Here is a 22,547-nt window from a genome sequence, read left to right as displayed (position 1 = left end):
TTCTGTCTGTACCTTTGGTTATACCTATTGCATTGTCCTCTTAAACCGTTGTGAAATAACTTTCGACAGAGGCGCTGGGTCTCCTCCTGGTGCGCGTGGTGGAAGGCAGCGTGGCAGGTTTGCGAAGGCTCCGTGGGTCGCCGTAAGCTGCAGGGCGCTCCCTTCCGAAGAGAAGGAGGTTCAACTCTCTGAGACTGAACAACGCTGAAACAGGATGCCAGACCTGGGGGCAATCCAGGTCTGATGCTTTGGTACAGGCGACAGCCGCAGCATGTCCAATGCAATGAGGGAGCTTTATATTTCTGCTGCCAAGGAGCCACCTCCTTCAACACAAGCAGAATGACCCAGGGGGTGGGACTACAAAAACTCTTGGTGAAATTTAGTTATTTGTTAGAGTTTTCCTGTGTGACTGCACCCAAATTCCTTAGGCTGACCTGAACCCCCATGTGAGACCACTGAACATCAGTAGTTAGATGTCCAGCTCAGAAAGCTGGACTTTCAGCCTTTGTCTCTCTGGATCTCTCTCCCCTTTAGTAGGTAATAACATGCCCCGCCTTCACCTGCATCTACTGAATGTAAATACACAAAGATTGTGAGGCTCTCGGTAGTGGAAATATGTCCAATAACTACTTACTGTAGGCAAGGACATAATCCTTGGAAAGTTTCCCATGAACTGTTCTCATAGCTTGAAGAAGGCTCAGCTTCCGTAATCAGTTACTGTCCCTTCTGTAACATTTTCTCTCAGGCTGACCTGAGCCAGCCCTTTCTTAACCATTTCAGGCAGGGATTTCTTTGCCCTTCTTCCCCTCTGCGCTCATGTTTCTCCTATTTTAACTTCCCTCTTCCTTTTCCTTTGTTCCGGCAGCTATCAGGTGGCACCTTGTGCTGTGTCAACAGTGCTGGCAAATGCAGTTGTTGTCGCTGGAACAGCAAACCAGTTTCATTTGTAATCGTGGTGGTGACACTTCTATATTTGTTAACAGAACTTGTAAAGGAGAGATAAAATATAGAACAGAGATTAGATAATGTTTTTTTTTCATGGTTCGGTAAGCACGTGTTGGCTACTGCAAAGGGCTACATATTTTAATAGGTGCAGAAGTGGAATACTGAGACTGTAGCAGAGTGGGCGAGGCAGTTCGCATGGAGCTGCTCAGGATCAGATGCTTCTCCACAGTCCTGTTCTTCATTAAGAGGCTGTGCAGGCAAGCCCTATCAGGAGGTAAAAGCAGCAAACTATAACCAAACTATTAAGGAAGAATTGTGCATTATCTCCTTTAATAGCTCATCACTGTAAACGTAATTAATATATTAATATAAAGGACTGCAGAGTGGTGTGTTCCATGTGTTTGCTCTCTGTCTTCAAGCCCTAAATGATCAGTGGAGAAAAAGGCAGAACTCCAGTGGCCGTGGTATTTCACAACCCCACAATTTAAGGCTGACTTTAACATCGTCTAACGAATTTTAAATGTCCTCTTTGCAGAAGACTCTCTGCTTCTGTCAGCGAGCTCTGTTGCTGCAGGAGCAATGCTAAAGGCACTGTGAGTGCAGTACCAAAATGGAGGAGTGTGTTCACATCAGCTTCTTACCCAGTGGGGCTTCCTAGACACGTCAGCGCTTGACTTAGTCTCTCCTGTCTGTGCAAACCCACTTTTAAGATCATCCAGTTGTTCTGCCTGTCTTTGAAACCCTCCCCAGCATTGCCCTACGCCACACTGAAGCTTTCTGTCCGTGTGCTGACTCCCGCGTGGCTGTGCCTCGCCCCCTTTACCTGCTCTTGCCCAGTCGCATCCAGTGGCCTCCCCCATCCGCTCTCCTCTTTGCCGTTATCAGCTTCTCATATGCAGGGTGCAGCTGCTTCTTTCCCAGTCTCTATTTTTTCCTGGTATTATGTGAAAAGTCCCTTCCTCCTTTGCACTCGTGCTTCTTCCTTTGAAGATTAGAGAAAACAGAAGAAATATGGTTTTAATATAACATGATTACCAAAATAGTCAGCCACTCTCTCAACCGCTCTTAGTGTATATTGTCTCTCTCTCCAATACTTCCATGCCTCTCCGTTGCAATGACCTGGAGAAAGGGGCTTTTCTTCTCGAGCAGTGCCCGGAGAGCACTGCTGTGTGCGCCAGCAGGTCAGCAGATACTGAGAGAATATTTTAGCTCAGTAAGGCTAATGTTTCCGTGCAGAATTTTTCATTTGAGAGCAGGGAAACTGCCCTGTTATTTCACTCTTGTTTTTCCTCTCTGGCTACCACACTTGACACTAACTCTGATTTTCTACCTGAAAAGGGATAGAGGGAACCCTCTTGTCTACATCAGCTTGATATTGTGGGGTTCATTGGTTAGTATTTATATGCCTCATGTCTGTGCCTTTTTCACCTGGCTCACGAAGGGAGCATCTCATCATGCTTATCGATCCAGGGGTGCTTTGTTTATGCTTTTAAAACCAGGCGTATGTTTAAAGTGTGAGGAAGTTGGAAGGCCCTCTAAATGTAACAGCCCATGGTTTCTCAAAAGAACCTTTAATTGGAAAAGAGGCTTTAGAAATTGGCTGAACATACTTTAATTATTAATCTTACCTTTATTAGTACTTTTGGAAATACGTTTGCCAGTGCTGAAATCCTGTTCTGTTGATTTTTGACTGTTTCCTCCAGTCAGTAGGGTTTGTCCACAGTGCATGGAAGCTTGCACTTCTTAACTCAGATGCTCATAAGAATATAGTTAAACAAACACAAAGGGCTCAAATTAAAAAGATTCATAATGATAACGTTATTTAAATGTTCTTTTGTGCAACTGAGGTTCTGTAGTGCTGCCTAATGAAATTACAGCACTGCCTAAACTCATTAAAAGCTGCATGCAAACAAATATTTGTACACAAGGTGGTGATGTTAGCAACCACCTTCTTTCTATTAACTGACAATAAATAACAACATACTGTTTGGCTCTGAGGTCTCTTAAGCTACCCTTGGGTACTTGTATGAGGACAGATCTGAAATACCAGCAAGGAAACTGTGAACTGGTCTCAAGGTTTCCATGAAAAATGGCCAGCAGGGCGAGGGAGGGGCTTCTGCCCCGCTCTGTGAGACCCCCCTGCAGCGCCGCCTCCAGCTCGGGGCTCCTCAGCACGGGACAGACACGGGGCTGTGGGAGCGGGGCCAGAGGGGGCACAGAAATGCTCCGGGGGCTGGAGCCCCTCTGCTGCGAGGCTGGGCTGGGAGAGCTGGAGTCGTGCAGCCTGGGGAAGAGAAGGCTGTGGGGAGACCTTACAGCAGCCTTCCAGTACTGAAAGGGGGGCTATAGGAAGGATGGGGGCGACCTCTTCAGCAAGGCCTGTGTGACAGGATAGGGGGTGACAGTTTTAAACTAAAGGAGGGGAGATTTAGACTGGACATAAGGAAAAAAATTGTTACACTGAGGGTGGTGAAACCCTGGCCCAGGTTGCCCAGAGAGGCGGGAGATGCCCCATCCCTGGAAACACCCACGGTCAGGTTGGACGGGGCTCTGAGCACCCTGCTCTAGCTGAAGATGTCCCTGCTCACGGCAGGGGGTTGGACGGGATGGGGTCTGAAGGTCCCTTCCAACCCAAACCATGCTATGATTCTGTGAGAAAGAACTGTGGAGCTTAAAAAGTCTTCGTATCTTTCAGGGCTTCTCATTTTCTTATGACATAATTGCACCATGAGGATCATATAAAACTTCAAATAGAATGATGGTAAAAGCAACATATATCAGGAAAGGTAGGTAACGCAACCTTTTATTAAAGATATCTGTAATATTTTAAATATTTCTCATTCTACAACTAACTGGTTTAAAAATAGCAGCAGTTAAGACTGGCTTGGAAGAAAGGAAAGTCTTTCTTTTTAAACTGACATAGAACAAGGATCGAGCTAAAACCAAGGAAAGGGGTAATAAATAATGACAACAGATGTTTGTAAACCTTTTGCTCTTGTGTTCAGTGTTTCCATGTGTTTTCTTGTCTTGATGTGCTGTCAGCCTCCTCTCACCTGGGACTAGTGATATCTTATCAAAGCCTAAGCAGTTCCTCTTCACAACAGGCAGATAATAGTGCCTTTCAATTTATCATACTAGAAGTCTAAAAGAACCATGGGAACGATTGGTCAGGTGACAGTTTGATGGACAGTTTGACAGCCCTTAAAGCATCATGGGAAATGGTTGTCACCTGATTTTTCAGAGCAACTGGGGAGATAACCTTCAGCATGACAGGAAAAACAAAAATCTGAATATTTGTGTAGGGTTTGCTAACAGCCATAATGCTCACTTAAGTGATAATGGGGATGAATTTAGATTACTTGAAATGGAGTTATCTGAGCTGGGATCTGTTTAGCCTGTAAATGTTTTTGACATCTTTAGCTGTTTTTCAGCACTTCTACTGAACGTGTAATTCTTCAAACAGGGGTAACGTAAGGAGTGCAGATAGATTCTGTGGTTTGTATTTTGTCCAACTCTCCACACCACCTCTGTGTTGTCTGCTGAATGAAATCAGAAAAACAAAACTCCTAAAAATTTTTGCTTCTTGCTTTGTACGTTGTCGCTCTGACTACCCAAAGAAATCAGTCCTTACTCGCTGTGAAATGAATCTCTCTTCCTGGCACTATTTTAGTGTAAACCAGACAGATGTTTGCATCTGAAATCACCCTCACAATGGCCGCTGCCCTGGACTCCTGCTGAGATTAACAAACAGGTCAAATATTGACCTGACAGAGACAATATCCTACTCTTGGGTCAAGACTCAGGCCTTTGAAAAGGAAATATGTAAATGCTGCCACCCTGGTTTTACTGCTCGGGATAAATGCAAGATGCCGTTTTCTAGGTAAGGTAGTTCTGGCACTTCTCCCAAACGCTGAAAATAAAAAAAAAAACCTTGAAAAATAAGGTCACAACTGTAGGTTTTGAAGGACAAACTGGATGGCAAAAATGGTTAAGCATTTGTTTTCACCTCCAAAACCTGGATATATGTTGCATCTGTGATACGTTAAATCAGTGCAGAGGCCTCACCGTTGTCCTCCAAGAGGAACGGAGAAGGTTGATGTGATGGGTGAACTCCACTTGGGAAAAGCCTGTAATGCGACTCAGCTGCTCAGGAGGAGATGTTTTGGAAACTATTCCTATACTTATTTTAAAACTACAGGGTTGGCTTGAGCAAGTTATAGAAGTTTCTCATATTTTTTAAAATCATATTTTATTGCAGATTGCAGGCTCTTTCTGTCTGATTCTCCCCCTTCCGTCTAACCAGGGTGCCATTACATTCCTCCACTCTTCTCTCTGTATTAATGACGTCCACACGGCCTTCAGCCATGTTTGCGGTCTTCCACTTACCTCCTGTCAATAAGTATTTGGTTTCAAGGTCCTGAACAACGGAGGTCTTCTTGCAGCTCTTATCTTTTTTGGTTTTCTGTCCCTGCGCCGCCATTTTCTCTGTTGCACGAAAAATGAGGGGTATAACTCCTCCGGACTGCAGAGCAGCTTTCAGCCAGTACCCTGCCATCTTGCCTCTTTAGAGTCCCTCTTCTAAAACATCCTTAAACACTTTTTGTAGCAAAGTTTGTAAACCACATATTTCTTCCACGAGAACTCATAATAGCAATACTGTTATTCACCCTCTCTCCCCTGCTGAGGGAGAGACCGTATAAACATGTATTTATGACTGACACAGAATAGCACACAAATTAAGTAAATAAGAGGGGTTTTCAGCATTAAATAAATATTCTCTCCTTCTTGTCTTTCCAGAGGCAAATTTTAATATGTTGTCAAAAGTTTTAATGAGCTGCAGACGCTGTTGGAGTTCAGCCACTAGAAATTTCAAAATTTCACTCAGAGCATATTTAGTATTTATAATGCTATGTAGAATCTGTTCTTAGTTAAATTATCTGGACGACAGTGCTTTTATTTATAATTTAACGTATTTCCTATTGTAACTATAAACTGTAACTTGGACTTTTAAGTATAATGTATGTATTTCATAATCTGAAGCCCGCTTATTATTGAGATTGCAGTTTAAAATAATAGTTTAGGATGTGTCTGTGTGCAAACATGCCTAATATGTCTCTGCACGCGTCCCACCCTACGCTGACTGCATGTTAGTGCGGCAAGGTACGAGATAATTGCGTGCTGGTTGTGCCTGCGGATGTCCACGGTGCTCAACGATACGCTGGCTTTGGGCAGGCCATGGCAGATGGTGTGTTTGGATGTGGGTTTTTCCAGATGAAGGTAGAGAAATCTCTCTTTAGGCGTTCACAGCTTGCCATGTAAATACTATTGTTCCGGTCAGCTCTGATTTATATCCAAGGCTATGGTAAGATAAAAAAGGGCCCTTAACCTTCTGTCACAAACTCCTCTTTGTTGAAGTTTCTTTTGTCAAATAGCTCATACTCTGACTCATCCTTTTTCAATTCTGCGTTTAGTTTCAGAACTCAGTACTCTCTTACTCAAAATATACTTTAATTGCAAAGTTAGTATTTCCCGAGTAAAAATTGCAGGCTTATTATTTACTTTAGATTTAGTATTTTAAAGATTTAATATCATCTTTGCACATCAGTACTGAAAGAATCATCTAAGCTGGGCTTTTGTACATTGCTTTTTTTAAATAATAGTAAAATCTCCTACTGTAAGTGAGTTTAACAAAATATCTCTGAGTGCATCCACAGCTTCTACAGAGTGCAAGTTGCAACTGCAGGTTTTTCCCTCTGCATTTTTGCAAACAAACAATGTGGTTGTCAGAGAACCTAATCAGTATTTGAGCTGACAAACAACCAAACAAAAAAGGTATTTAGCAGGGCCTCTGATTTCCCTAATGACAGAATATACCCATCAAGGAAACTCAGTAGCAGCTGCTCCATTGTGTTAAAGATTTGAAGATGTCTTCATGTTGAAAAAGTTTGGAGGGTTTTCTTTACTTTCACCAGAGGATATGTAAAGAGGCATTTTTATTTCTTTTTTCATGTGGGAGGAGAGAAATCAGCTGATTAGGCAACCTAATACGGCTTTCTGTGGAGTTCTTCAGTTTCAAAACTCCATCTTGTGTGTCAGTTGTGATCAGATAATTGCTGATAAGAAATGCGACTTGCTCGCTGGGCTCTCGCATAACATCCATCTGGAAAAACTCCAGCATGCACCTTGGGGAAAGCGGAGAGGCCTCAGCTGGTCATGGGTTACAGTTTATTTCCTGTACTTTAACTCACATCCCTTCTCAATATGAATTATTTTATTGGGTCTGCTATTATAATTTAAGTTCATAACATCTATTGCCATAATGTGATGAGGCTTCCAGATAGTTCTAATGAAATACTTTTAATATTTGTATGGTTGGGTGAACCTTTAGATCTGTTTTCCCCTTGAGGTGGAACATTGATCTTGTGTTGAACAAGACAGATATTGATAAGAATGCCGATATTGAGCTCGGCTGAAATCAATGTTTCCTCATAACTGATTACAGAACTCTGTGAGTAGCAGCTAAAGGAATTCAGTAATAAAGATGTGAAGACTTGAATAATCTGGGTAAAGAGTAGAGAGAAGTGGTGAATTGTAAAACCGGAGTGAATGACTGGGACAAGAGAGGGGATGCAGGATAAGCCAAGAGTAGTCAATGAAGCTGAGACAGGGGAAACGAGAGTGGTCAAGGAGAATGAAACAGCAGATTAGAATGGCTTCAGTGAAGAACAGCTGTGCTGGAAGTAATAAGAATAAAAACTTCTAGGCAAAATCTGGCAGTTTCATTGGGCAGTAAAGCATGCTCGTCTGTCGCAGCCTTCGTCCTGGAATTTTACAGCGTTCTGGTTATATTGACTTTGTGACTTGCACGTATTGTGGAGACATGGACAGACTCTGGAGGTGTGACAGGGCTCCAGGGGCCCATTTATGCCTCTCCCAAATTGGTAGCGGTATCCCATATCCGAAAGAATCAGTCTTCAGAGAAGTCTGGGAGAGGGACGCCTGTGACGGCGGCAGGCGTTTACCCAGAAAATGAAAGCCTGAAAGGGGTTTCTGCGTTACATCGCCGTGTCACAAGTAACAGTTTTCGGACTGTGACATTTGTAATACGTTGGCAGAATTAGATGCGCTTGCACTCGACAGGCGACGGGGGCTTGCTGTGTCCTGAGCTTGCTCTGGAGTCGGCGGGTGGATTCTCAGTGACAATCTCTGCAGCCAGGATGCCTGCAGTATTGGTCGCACTTACGGATATTTGGAGGAGAAGCGGGAGAGCTGTTCACCAAATGAAGCACTTGACCACTTCGTCATAAGTGCTGACGATTCCTTATAACACTTTTACCAGTCAAGAAGAGTGTAAGTAGGATTCATGCATCTTGGATGCGTATTATTTAGAATATTTGGCACTTTGCGGGAGTACTGAGCCTTAGAAAGAAGAATAGAGGCAGCGTTTGTTTGCCGGCATAGGATGCATCCTCACAAGAGGAGCTTTGTGAGTGCATGTATCTACCTGTTCTTTTTTGAGGTACTTCACTGCTGCTTTTCAGCGTTTGGTGTTTCGCTGGTGACCTGGAGGCACTCAGCTCTGCGATGAAGCATTGTCTACCATGGGCAGCTCGAAGGACTTGAGTTTGCAGCTTCAGTAGGAGTTGAGCTGTGAAACAATAAGGCGTAGGCACGTCAAAGCGGATGATGCCTTTGCCGTTTCAGCCTTTGTTTCCTATTGTTGCTGTCAATGCTCCCGCTTCTCTCTTCATCTGGCACACATTATGAGAAAGTACTGCATACAGGCATATACATTTTATATAAACGTAGATATACAAGTCCCCGTAATACTTATGTAAAAATTCTGTAGGATTTATTGTAGGAGTCCTCAGGATCGGATTGGGTTCGCAGGTCTGCTGACGTGACAGGCACTTCAGAGTGCTCTTAAGGAGGCGATCGTGTCCCTAAAACTGCGGCCACATTGTCAAGTGTTGTTTCTTTGCGTCTAATCAGGAAGTTAGGGTCGATATTTAAATGAATCTACAGGTTTGCCCATATCCGCTTTTTCAAATCTGAAAAAAAAATGATTGAAGGAATGCATTCGGGGAGCCTTGCAGCTTTTGCCCTATCAACGTCCCCATCAGTAAGTGCTGGTGACTTCATTTACGAGCTCCTTGTTGTACTCTGAAGCGGACACAAGATCTACATTAATTTATTGCTGGAATGCTGAATGTAAATTAATTTTTTCTTAATTGAGAGACCTTTTTTGGATTTGATACTTGAAGAGAGGGTTAATTCATAGCCATCTCTTATCTTGCCCTGGTTAGTGATAGGCGCAGCAGTTTGGGGAAAGGAGACGAACAGGCACAGGGGTCGCTCTCGTCATCTGGACCATTTCGCGTGATGCAAATTAAGGCAGGTACGCCACACAGCTGGTGCTGCGTGTACTTCATTTAGTGCAGGCTCTCACCTTGACCGGGTTTAATTTTAGCTCAGCAGGCTCATATTGCTCCCTTCAAGGCGGTGGCTTAGGTACCCGTCACGTGCAAAGAGGAGACAGTAGGTGTGGCAGCTCCTTCCTTTGTCTCTCCTGGATTCTTTAGACGGTTCGTGCAGCTTTGGGGTCCGGTAGGGAAACAGGCGTGCCGGTCGCGGGTGCTCTCGGGGGAAGAAGGGCTACCCAGTTAGCCAGATACCGTTCTGAGCTGCAGCTGCGCAGCCTCTTTGCAGCCGTAACTGAAGTTGATACGCAGGAAGGTGATTTACTCCTTGAAGGGGTAGTGGGAGTGCCGGAAGCACAGCAGCGTAGGGGCCACAATAAAGTGATGTTAAATATATTGAATTCAGAAACCGGCATTACTGTGCAAATTTCGACTGTGAATCTACAAACACCTCAGTGACCCAGTTACACTTTATTGTCAATTTCCCATTTATTTTTATATTCAGGCATTTCTCACTTGCTTGGCCTCTAATACTTAGCGTCAGATTTTCTTGGGGGAAAAAAAAAAAACGTAAGATTTTGGTTTTTTGCTTCATTATACCTGTCTTTCACCACATTGGTGATGAAAAGGAATCCCAGGGCCAGTGCAAAGCACTGCCAGAGCATGGTAAATGTCCTTCAGCAGAGATCAAAATTAGGCTCTGGCACAAGCAGAAACTTTCAGTGTTGCTGTTGTTATTTCCCTTATGAGGGGAAGCTTTTACTACGTGGCCAAATCACTTATCAGACATTTAATTAAAACTTCAGGGCTTTACAAGGTAGAAATCTTCTCTACTTAGCAGAGATGGGAGCCGAAAAATGAAGTGACTTAATCAGTGCCCTGTAGTGAGTCTTCAGCAGTTCTTGGACTCATGTGCGGGAATCCTGCTTTCCAGTCTCATCTGCTTAATCCCTGCCTTCTCCTCCGGACTGTAGCCGCGGCGGATCCACCGGCGTTATCCCTGGGTTGCACCTGGTTTTCAAGGATCAGCTCCAGTTGTGGGTGTTTCATTAGTATGTTCGCGTTTTAGTAGCTTTCTCTGCAAATGGCCCCTGCAAGTATTTTAACGTCCTCTTTCCTTGACTAAATAGTTTAAGGCTACACCAAATTTATTAATATCATTATTATTTTGCTAACGCACTGTATTGCGTATTTGGTAGTAAGCAGTTTCGCATCTGTGGCTGAATGATAGAAGCTAAAGCTGATATGGATTTTCTATTTTCCATCACTCCGTATCATTTGTAAACTCTTTAGTTCTGTAAAAGATCTGCTTTAAATAAATAAATGTATCCTGACTAATCCTCTTTGAATAAGTGGAAAGCATTTAATCCCATGATTCTGTAAATCCAGGGTAGCTGTCAAATTGTGTGTTCATTTTTCTGTATTATCTAAATCGGTTTGTATCAGATTTTTCATTGACAACAACAGTTTGTTATTTGGATTAAACACCTCTCGTGCTCTATAACCTTTCATTTAAGAGTCATTTGCATCCCTTTTTTTGGCTGCTACTTCAATCATCTGTATTTTAATGGTTCTTTAGGAATATTTGCTGCTAAATATTCACACTGTGTTGAAAATTGCCTTTTTTTTTTTTTTTCAAATTGCCAACACTTCTTCAAGATCTGAAATTCAAACTATTTTTGTTTGTGTCACCAAAAGGCTGGATTCATTTATCAGTTTTCAATTTAAGAAAATAAAAATAGATGATTCATGAACTTCATTTCAAAATTTTAAAAAGTGGTTCATTAATTGAACAGCAGCTGGGGGGAAAAACTAATCAGCTCATTTCAACTGCAATGGCTCATTATCATTTTGTCTGATGAAATCTTTGGAGGCAGGTTTCATGGGAAATGGGTCCTTCATGCAGTTGCCCCTCAACTGCCTGGAAAAAGGTCAGTTGCCCCCCATACAGTAATTAAAACTCATGTTAGGAGATGCACTTCCATTTTTTAATTGCTAGGGACGGAAGCCCTCTTGTTGCCTTTTGACATGAAGGAAACGTTTGGGTTCTTTCAGTTCTTCAGAACTGTGTTTAATGGCTCAGGCTGAGGAATACTGATTTCTAAAACCAGAGTAGTTATGAGACGTCTTGTCCAAGTGGCTGAAACACTTCTTTCCCTTGGTAAAGCTCTTGGTCTTGGCCAGAGGGATGTAAAGGATTGCACGTCAGTTTTAGCTTGCAATATCCAGAGTTGGGCAAGCCCAGTTTGGGAATCAAGGAGGTTTTGGACATGGTCCATATCATTCAGGGCTGGATGTTACCTCTTGAACTTTGCAGTCTTCCAAGACTTTGCAAGTCTTACAGAGATTCCTACAGAATCTCTAGGACAGACCTTGTTTTTGAATGTGTCCTAATAAAATAGCGTAGACTATAAATGAAGGCGAACGACGGAGGGTTAGGGTGTCTGGATTCTGCCCCCGGCGGTGTTTGACCTGGGACAAACTGCTTTTGCCTCATCTTGAGACCGTTTAAATGAAACATTCCTATAATCAGTGTTATGTTAAGGTTAGGTCCGTTACTTGTTGAAGACTGCTTTGAAACGGCTGCACGAGACACATGAGAGGTGCGTATAACCGGAGTAGCCGTAATTTTAGTATTAGGTTTGTAATGATTTTGCCAGTGATCAACATTGCAGTAGAGTAACAAAACTCTGTAACTTTTAGGAACTAGTCTCTAACTGTTAATGTTAAAATATCCAAACAGACTTTTTAATATTTTTACTAAATGAAGAAAAAAATATTATTATTTAACGGTAGCTTTTGACACTTGGTAACAGCATAATTATAAACAGAAAAGCAAAGTCCTTTTTTTCATTATATTGCAGACTAAATAAGTTTATAAAGTAAGATATAAGCAAGTGATTGACTGTCTGGTTTCTCAAGCTCTGCCATCCACCTGTGCGGTTCTTCTCTTTCAAACTGCGCACACCAGCATTACGTAATATAGGTCGTGGATAACTAATAAAAATTTTAAAAACCCCAATATGCGCCTTAGCCAAATAGTCATTTTTATGAATTAAATTTATCGTACATCTGCTGTGAAGTAACTAACGAAAGATCTTTCACAAATTTTGTAACTAAGAGTTGCAACACTGAAAATACTGGGAAGTACTTACTGGAAAGTGTGTGTTTTGTTTGAGCTTCCGCGCTGGCACACGCTTTGGGTAAGGAAAGTACGGCTGACTATAGAACTGAATTCTAGTTAAGATCATTTAACTCCAGCTAGGATATGAAAACATTTTTCTAAACCTTTTTCACAGCAAATATTGGATTTCTTCAAAAAGAAGATCTGTGTTTAGATGAAATAATTTTTTGCAAGTGATTAACTTTCTCTGGGAAAATTTATTAAAAAGCAATTCCTTTCTAATCTTACTGTTACACTGTGAGGTTAAATACCTGCTTTAATAATCATACTGTGTATATGCCTTGTTTATAAAGGTTGGTGGTGCTGCCAGCACGAGGTGAAAAACTTGAAAAAGTTCTTTCTACTTCTCAAAATCATAATTTCACTTAAAAACACCACCAGTTTTTCACAGCAGCATTTCTTTTTACTTGCCTTTTAAACTCTGAAGCAGTAGGCTTCAGTGGATTGTATCTTCTGGTTTCTCTCTGCCACCATGAGGGCAAAAATTTACTTTTCCAGGACGAGTTGCTAACCTAAGCTTACCGAAGGGCTGAAAAGCTGACGGTATTTGGTGTGCTTCGTAACTGCGTGCTAAAACTCTGAGAAGCATCAGCAGCATGATTAAATCCAAACCTCTGGTGAAGGCTAATGGCCTGGGTTCCAGCTGGTTTCCCAGTACTTGAGAGGAGAATCAAGGCTCTTCAGTCTTGGAAGCATCACACAGGAGGGATGAGGCTGTTTGTCCTGTGCAAATAGTAAACATTAACTCAGCCCCAAACCCAAGCAGCACATACTATTTATATTTAAGATACCATCTTCTGTGTAGTAAATAGGGGCTGAAGAAAAATTACGGAGCACAGTGTTTGGAAACTATTTAAGTTGTCCCTTTATGTACCCACAGGATTGTGTTTGCCTGATATAATGTGGTCTTTAGCCTCTTCTCTGCTTGGCCGGACTTACGGGATTTTACAGGCATTTTCACAGCCATTTTAGTAATGAATGATCTGCTATGATTTTGTAAATATCTTAGTAACATCTTATCCTACAAACAAGTAACTTTGAGCTTTATATATTCACTATAGGAAGAAAACTGTTATTTAACCATGGGAAGATGAACTAGAACTCAGGGATATTGCACAATAAATCATTAAATTTGTAGTACATGGCTCTCGAAATAAATTGGCAGGTTTACTATGAGTTTAAGTAATTTGTTGCCATTGATATGCAGTTTCATTGCTCTGCTGCTTTGCAGCGAAGTACCTTTTCCACCTTCTTCCATAAAATCTGTAATTTGATTCTGTCCCGGTATCAGCAGCTCCAGAGGTACGTCTGCTTTACTTTAATTGTGCTCTTCGGAAGATGGCTTTGTGCTTGGAGCTCTTTCTAATAATCATATTTTATACTAATGATGGCGATATGAAAAACAAGCTTGAAAAGAATAGAATATAAGTAAACAAGGGGTTTTCAGTGACTTTCTTGGCATAATATGTCAGGCAGGTTACTATGAACTGAGTTCTGCCCTTACAATTACCTTAATCACGGGTAATTCCTGGCTGGGAGAGCCGCGTTAGGATCCGTTTCATACTTTGAATCAAGTGAGTTTTATGGGCACAACTGCCAAATAGCGAAAAGACCGTATTTCAAAACCTTTAAGTAAAAGTCGTATCCCAGTGTTTGTGCAAATAAAAGCCAGTGGAACTGATCTCTTTTTGCACACAGGAATGTGGCTGACCTAGTTGACTTTTTAATTGCAGATTCAGTGAAAATTAGGAGCTGTATTCAAGTACAGTGCTTTTCCCTGTGTATCGCATTACTTGAATATAACTTCATGAGAATTTCAGAACATATTTAGTACAGGAATTATATATTTTGTACTATTGCCTTGGAAGCCCACAGTGACCAATTGGTAATGGTCACAGGAAAGAATGAAGTGGCTTAAAACGTTCTGCTTATTCCCTAAACACGTGTGAATTCTGTAAAGGTTTCTGTAAGACTATAAACGTCATTGAAGACTATTTTTGTTACCCATGGTTTAGTACACCTCTCTTCTTTTCAATGTGTGCCAAATTTTCAGCGTAAGGTATCTGCAATGGCTGTTTATAAAGAGTGCAACCCCTTCTACCTCGAATGGCATCAGGAAATCCCTACACCGACGGGTGCCTCTTTATTTCTAATAACAGAGGTGTTCATTTAAATGCTCCTGAGGTGACAGACACCCAAAGAGAAGCGTCTGATGAAATGATGCAAACGTGCACAAAATCTGTGTTCTCACGGAATTTCAGAGCGCTGTAGAAACAGAACTTCTGTATTTTTAAATTTCCGTGATATTCTAGTTTTGCTTTCACGCGGTTGCGTTTTTCAGTAGGCCCGTGCCAGCGTCGCGTTCGTCAGGAGCATCAGAGCAGCCGTCGCGGCCGGCGCTCGCGGTCCCAGCGCCACGTCACTGGCTGCCGTCGCCGGGGGCCGTCCCCAGACGCGCAGGGCAGCAGCGCCGCAGAGCCCCAGCGCGGCCCCGGGCGGCAGAGGGGGCAGCCGCAGAGGTGGAGTGCTGGCTGGGAGTGCCGCGAGGCTCGGCCAGGTGCCCCGCTGGATAAAATGACCTCGAGGGAAATGGCGGTTTTGTTCAGAAAAGACTCTCGGGCATCAGTTATATCTGTATTTTCCCTTCGTTTGCTTTGGTGGGGGTTCGGGTGACTGATAACTTCTGAGCTAACGGCTCCGTGCAGCCCCCGGCAGCGCGGGGCAGTGTGGGGCAGCTGCCGGGGCCTCCCCGAGGTCCTGGTTGGATTCCCCAAGGAAACAGTGCGGTACCTGGGCTTTCACGGCTGCGGAGGACGCGATACCCAGCCGCTGTGCGCGCCTGGTCGAAGAAGTTAACGACGAACTTTACGGATGCTTGTATGCCCAAATGATCTCCATATTTGACTGTTTGTTTCATTTTTATCCCAGCCTTTGGTGGCCAAGTCCCTACCATAAACCATTGGATAGGAAAACGCACGTTTTGAATTGAACTGGCGCTTTTGTGAACATGTTCCGCTGATGATAGACAGGCAAGGCGTGCTCCGTAAATCGGCCCCCGGCAGCTTCACCAAGCACTTAGTTGAATCAATGTGTCTCATTCTTGTCAGTGTGCTTTCCCGCATTAAATCAGAAACTATAGGGGGGTTTGTTAAGATTTTTTTAGATTCAATCCTTAGATTTTGTACAGGTGAAATTCTTCCAAAGCAGAGGACGAATGGAAAATTCTGTGTTTTAAATAAAAATTCAGCGGGCATAATTTTCATGACAAATGGATGCCCTACAACCCTCTTCAAGAATCTGAAAGTTAAACATGTTGTAAGTAAGAGAAAAAAATATAATTTATAATTGTTATTCAATATGGGGGGGCAGAAAACAGCAAGATATAAAGAAAAAAATCCATTTTAACCAGGTACAGTAGTAATGAAAAATGGATATTTTATGGAGAGAAAGCCCTCATGCTGTCAGGTTTAGCTGGGAATTAAATTTTGCTAGATATTTATGTGGGGTTTTTCCTTGGGATATACGTCTTCCATTGTGCTATTTTAAGTGACATTAAAAGAATCTAGGCTTATCTATTGAAATAAAATTCATAATTAATAATCTAAATAAATATTTTGTTGTAAATTCTGAGAATTGGAGGTTGATGGTCCCCTTTAATGAATTAGAGTCCTTTGAGGATGGAGCTTGTCATTAACGCACATCATCAGCTGATGCATTTTAATAATACATAGAGTTGGAGGAGAGAGGAAGTGTAAGCTACTGAAGCTTGCAAAACCAATCCCCTAAAGCTTTCATGTTTTATTTGAGCATATGTTTTGGAAGTGGTGGTGTTGACACTGGTGGCACTAATCTCCTCTTTATCTTGTTTTGATTAAAAGGATATTTGAATATTATTTTTGGCAAACTTTTATCTAGCCTCAAAGGGGTTCCCTTGTAGCAGCTACAGAGAAATGGCTATAATAAACACATTGCATGATACATTTACATCACGCATTATAGCCACTGCTGGTATACTCCAAGAACGCAAAATACTCCCCCAAAAAATCAAATGAGCTGTGTTCGGTGTCAAGCATGTGAAAATATAAAATTATGCTCTATCTTTTTTTTATGTTTTGTAAGCCAAGCTGTGTGAATTACTTCAGCTGTGTGAAGGCAACTGCATTAGATTATTCAATAATTCAGTTAGTAACGTACACGGTTAGGAGACAAAAGGTTACAGCAGCTTCATAACAGACTGCTGTTTTTTATAAAAGCACACATCCCCTTTTCTTTACACCATTTTTACCACCTGCCAGGTGGCTGGATTAACATTCTGCCGAGCCTTACTTTTTTATACCTTAAGTGGTATTAACAGAATAAAACTTAACTTTGAAAATACACACTGAAAATATTCGTTATCGTTTTGCTTTAGAGGACGTGCAGGTGCACGTGGCCGTCCCACAGGTAGCGGGGGCTCGGCAGAGCCGGGCGTTCTTTGCTGCTGCTGGAGAGCCGACAGGGAAATGGTTCATCCGGTCGATAAAATATCCCGACCAGGGAAGACACCCGTGTTCTGCCGTCCTTTTGCCGTTTTTTCCCTCTAAAGAGCGCACGCTGACCTTCCTCTCTGTGTACGCGGCAAAGCCTCCGACGTCTTAGGCGCTGATCAAGCCTCAGGTCCCCGTTTCAGCATTCGGCAACGTTAGCGTATTGCTTCTCTTCTTCATCCCTGACGAAGGTGTTGATATATAATATTGACTGTTTCTAGAGCTTGATTTCCTCAGACCCCATGCTGCTTATTTTGGTTCTTAAATATGGATTAAAGTGTCTAATTTTAGGTTTTAAATTGCATATACACTTTCAATTGAGAGAATGGGATTCACAGTAGCTCAGTAAAATCAGATCACTTTTTTTATGCAGTTAATTTCAGACAAGTCATTTTAATTATCCAGAGCAGAAACACATCCCCGCCTAAAGACTGCAGTATGGATTTGTTAATATTGGGTCTTACTGCTCAAGGAAAGAATAACATCACATGGTGTAAGATAGCGGAGTTATTGGTTGCAATTTGTTTCACTTCCCATCCTCTCAGCATTGTGCTTGTGTGATTTTTCAAATAATTTGTATTTCAGCTTACAAATTCTTATTTCTTCTGCCAGAGCTGCAAGTGACTGCCCTGTTAGCCATTTGGTTTTTTACAGATGGGACCTTCTGTAAAGTTCTTTGACTTCTCAGGGCTCACGGAGGGTGATGTGCTTCCACTGGCTGATGCTTCTCTGCATTTAGCACCTCTTCAAAACCCTTCTTTTTGAGAAATTCCAAATTCGTGCGATCTTGTCATCCTCTCTTTCATTCTTTTTGAAAAGTTGCGTCTTGGGACTGGCTGCTGGTCGCAGTCAGGTATTCAGGTCACGTACGTGGCAGTGCTCCTCTGTGTGGTACGCAGCGGTAACGCTGTTCCTCCTTGCAGAACGTCTCCCCCAGCTCAGATCTGCCCCGATTTTGTCGCTGCCGCTCTGTTCCGTAGATTACTTCCTCAGGCAAAGTGTTCGATCGTTCTGGTTCCCTCGCCGTTCTGTCTTGTTGGATGCGCGGCCATAGTTATGCTCCTCCTCCACACGCACATCCTCACCCACAGCTCATGTGGGCTTGTGTTTGCGTTGCAGAGGTTAGGAGAAAAGTGCTCGGGTTTTCTGCTTCTACAGATTTACGTTCCTGCTCCTTTGGTACATCAGAGGAATCCTGTTCCTCGTTAAAAAAGTACACTCTGAGACTCTGAAAACATGTTACCTTGTTCTTGGTTGTTGGGGTTTTTTAATGGGTTACTTCCAAAACCAAAACGCCGAAGCGTTCGGGCCAGGTTGTGTTCAGGCGGTGGCTGTTCAGTGCTTGGTACCTCATGGTCTCCTCTGCAGGGTGCAGCGTCAGCACCCGCATCTTTCTGCCTCTTCTGGAGTTTTTTTGTAATACATTGCATTCAAAAATGAAGCATTTAGGGTTGCTGGTCCCAAAGACTGCTGTTCTGTGGGGGTTAACGGCAGATTCTGAACTCATGTTCGGGAGTTTTGAGTGAGTGGCAGACGTAAATACTTTTGTCCCCTCCTCTAACCCATGTCTCAACATCTTAACTATCGATGCCTTTGAATAATACACTGAACTGACACCCTCACTGTCTAAGCGGTCCTTGACTTCAGCATCTGTGTAGCAAAGACTATGTCAGTCTTTAAGGACCTGTATTAAGCCATGAGACCCAATAGGGAGCATCGTGTTAAGCAGCAACAGCGCTACCTTCCCAGAAAGCAGGAGGCCGGTAGGTGGTTACATTTTCAAACAAGCCGCAGCAGTCCTGAAGACATTCCCGCTCTTCTTTATTGACAGTTGTCACTGGTGAGTCCTTGCTGCACACGCTGTCCTTGTTCATGCTCTCAAACACAGCGCAGAGAAGGAGCAGAACAAACGCACTTGGTTTGATGGAGATGGTGACATGGAGAAGAGCGTTTAAGGGTATATTAATTTTCAAGTACTTTAGTATGATTAAAAATTAGTTCGTATTAAAATAAGAGCTATGACTGCTGTCTGAACTTCATAGGCTTTCTAGGAGATTATCTTGAAAATCTTTCCATTAGTCTATATCATATTGGTTGAGTTGATGACTATAAAACATTCAAAAATTATATTGATGAGTGTCAGCAAAGGGGTTTATTTAGATTGATAGAATCTTTTACAATCATGTGTATAACAAGATCCTTAGCATTTGCAGAGGGCAATGCCGTGGGCTCTCAAAACTTCTTGTGGTTTTAGGTCCTTTACGGAAGGCTCTGGTGCTGTTTAGTGATCCCTTTGACAAGAAATGGTTCGCTGGTATACTGCTAGGAGCAGTCGTTGTGCGAGTTTCTTACCTGTTCCACAAAGACGCAGTTAAAATATTTGCTCTTCCTGCAGCACTTCTCTTCACAAACCGCGGCTGCCTTGGAAATGACCAGACCCCTGAATAGTCTAAATGAACCCCAACCTATACTTTCACCTAATAAAGCTTTTTTTTTTTCCCCCTTTTTTTCAAATTTCCCACCCAAACATTATGTATTTAGTATATACATGGATTAGGTATTTTATAGGACACGCGTATGTTGTATATCACTCATGGAACCCAATGAGGCGTCCTAAAAAGAAAACAGAGGTGATGGATGCTTTTCTGGCTTCTATTCAAAACCCTTGTTATATTGTGGAGCACTTACTATGAATGCTTGCCAACAAAAAGGCAGAGATCCTATATTATACAAATACTTAAAAGCCTGCACCCAGAGACAAGAGAGCGAAGCGAGAGGTGGTTTTACGTACGTAGTCCCTGCTGCCTCCTCCTCCTCCGCCGGGAGGTAGTTATGGCATAGTAAGATTTAAAGGTTACTCTTCACATTTCCTTCCACCTTCAAGCCAGGAGCCTGTGTCACGCGCTGCAGAAAGCTGTCACCTTGACATCTAGTGATGCAAAGGTGGCTCGAGGTCTGTCTGTCTGTCTGAGGGAATTGGAAATCAGACTTGCAAAACTTAAAACTTAATTCTGTTCTATTTTCTCTTGTTTAAATTTTCAAATCATCGTTCAGGTTAAGAAAAAGCTGAACTTAAATACATACGCGTAACAGCTTTGAAAGCCTCCAGTTTAAAGTTTTCCTGTGTGAAAATCAGTTGTGTCTCTGCTTCTTGCATCATTAAACTGTTTTCTTGCTGGGATGCAAGAATGCTGTATTATTTCAAAGCTATTAACATTTAATCTCATATTTTAAATTACTCAATAAATATTTCAAGTAAATATTTGGGACTTTTGTCCTCTAAATGATTACCAGAGCCTTTTTTCAGCCTCTGAAAAGATAATCGGTCTAGGAAATAGTCCTGTTAGACATATTCAAGAATAAATTTATATGTGGACAAAGATGTTTCCTAGAAAGAATTATTAATCTGACAAAGTGTATTTCAAGACAGTTGCAGCTGATTTTAGTTACAGTTCTTCCTGGCACAAATTTGTATTACAGTTGTGGTTAATTGTTTAAAATGCAATTTTAAACCAACTAAAGATGACCCTCACTATATTTCCTTTTTATTCTCTGTTGTCCCTTTTCAAATCATATTTATATATATTATTAGCAGCATCCGCCTTTCATCTAGTTAGCACAGCAGTACGCTAACTCTGTAAATTACTGATTTAATACAGCTATTTCTCACCGGGTATTGGTACCTGGGCATAGAAGGCTTTGAAAAAGTAACAACAATGAAAGAGTTGAACAATATGAATTTTACATCCGTGACTTCCTTACTAGTACTCTAATAGTTGTAAAACAACTGAGACGCATTGCCTTCTGTACTTCCTCATACCTTTCTTTTCCCCTAGCCATAAAGGGTTCTTTGCTCTCAGAACTCTTTTCAGTAACACGTAATTGCAGACCATGGTTCGTCGTCTTTTAGGTGAGCTCTGGCCTTTTGTTGGAGGGTGGGTTCTTCAGACCAAATCTCTTCCGATTCCTTTTTGCCCATCTCTTTTGGATGCTAGTACAGGGTAGAGATATCCAGAAGTAACCTTGCCGATAGATTCAGAGAGAAAAAAATAACTGAAAAGAATGTTTGAGAAGTATTTGCTCTACTACATATCCTGTTTGTGTCTGGTGCGACCGATGTCTGATACAGCGAAACGCGTCCTCCGTCATGGACCAACCCCTTTAGGAAGGGTCTGTCGAAGGCAGCATAGCACAAATTACAAAAACCCCCTTTCCGGACTAAATGAGTGAAGAGGACTTGAAGACTGGGTGGTCCTGATGGTTGCTTATAACCAAAGCACAGGAAGGCGTATATTGGAAAGTTAGCGATACTGGCGGCGTGGCGTGCCAAAAGCTGGTAGCGCTGATCAGCCGGCCGAAAGTAGTGCGAGGCCCGAAGGGGACAATTTGAACCGGAGGGGGTCTGCTAGCGGTTGTGTCTTGTCCTGTAAAGCAAACAGGCTTTTATAGCACTACAAAATTTTTTGGCCACACCAAAACAGAGCTAGATTTCTCCTTTAGTATTTATTTAAATAAGAAGAAATCATGAGTCTGGTTTTGTTTTCATTTTGAAGTGCTCTCCAAGAAGGAACAAACCCCAATAAATTATTCTCCGTCTTTCTCAGCAGTATGTTTAAAGCTCTGAAAACTGCCCTTAATCGTACAGCAGTCAAAAGTTTTCACCATCTTTCCACGCAGGAGCTAAAAATTCTGATAAAAGTCAGAGGGGTTTGGTCTGAGGTGGAATTGCATCCTTCTCCTTCTGAACATCACTAAAACCGGCCATGGGGATGGACCCAAATTCTTATTAACACACTTCAACTATTGCAAAAACACACGGACAAATTTATTTTATTTTGTAGTGACAAATGCATTTCCCCCATAATTTTGTGGGAGTGTTTTTCCCCCTAGAAGGAATAAATTGCACGTTCTGGAAACGTTAGTCATTCTGAAGTTCAGAATTCATGAAGCTGTTCCAGCAGAGAATGGATACGGAATTGCAGCAAAATCTCAAGGTCACTGGGAATATTCTTTGGGGTATTCTTATGTGGCTTATCTGTGCTCACATGCCTAATTTTTTTTTCAGTGCAAAGAATAGCCACTTGCAGAGAATGGAAGCCTTAGCCCGGCCCTGTGCCATCCCTTATTCAAGTTCTTTTATACTCCTCTTTTTAAAGAAGCTGTCAAGTTCTTTTCTGAAGCTGACAGGAAAGGCCAAATCTGCAGTACAGGAAGAGAGGCAAAAAAGAAACTTTTTGTGTTGATGTTTTACTAAGTGAGCTAAGGAGAATTTTAGAATCATGTAATTTACTCTGGAGGCATTTACTGTACATAGCTATAGTGATGGTAATTTCTTTCATTGTGGAAGTGAAAAGATAACCATCAATCAGTTGTCAATTGGTCAATTGCAGAAGTGATGAAAAGAAACTGGTAGGAACAATCACTTCTGTGGCTACCTAGACTATTTGGGGCGCTAAGGAAAATACGGGAACT

At 42.1% G+C, this 22,547-nt stretch overlaps 1 long non-coding RNA gene across 1 annotated transcript in view; it reads left to right on the top strand.

Annotated features, from left to right (window-relative positions):
* The window catches only part of LOC142059597 (uncharacterized), a 188,476-nt gene extending 184,746 nt beyond the window's left edge, over nt 1-3,730 (top strand). The window contains exon 4 of the long non-coding RNA XR_012661434.1: nt 3,641-3,730. This is a non-coding gene — a long non-coding RNA (uncharacterized LOC142059597). The remainder of the gene's footprint in view (nt 1-3,640) is intronic.
* Nucleotides 3,731-22,547: the final 18,817 nt, after the last annotated feature.

This window comes from Phalacrocorax aristotelis, chromosome 7, assembly GCF_949628215.1.
Source record: "Phalacrocorax aristotelis chromosome 7, bGulAri2.1, whole genome shotgun sequence".
Lineage (NCBI taxonomy): Eukaryota > Metazoa > Chordata > Aves > Suliformes > Phalacrocoracidae > Phalacrocorax > Phalacrocorax aristotelis.
Note: the sequence above shows the minus strand (reverse complement) of the source record. Positions and strands in the feature narration are given on the sequence as shown.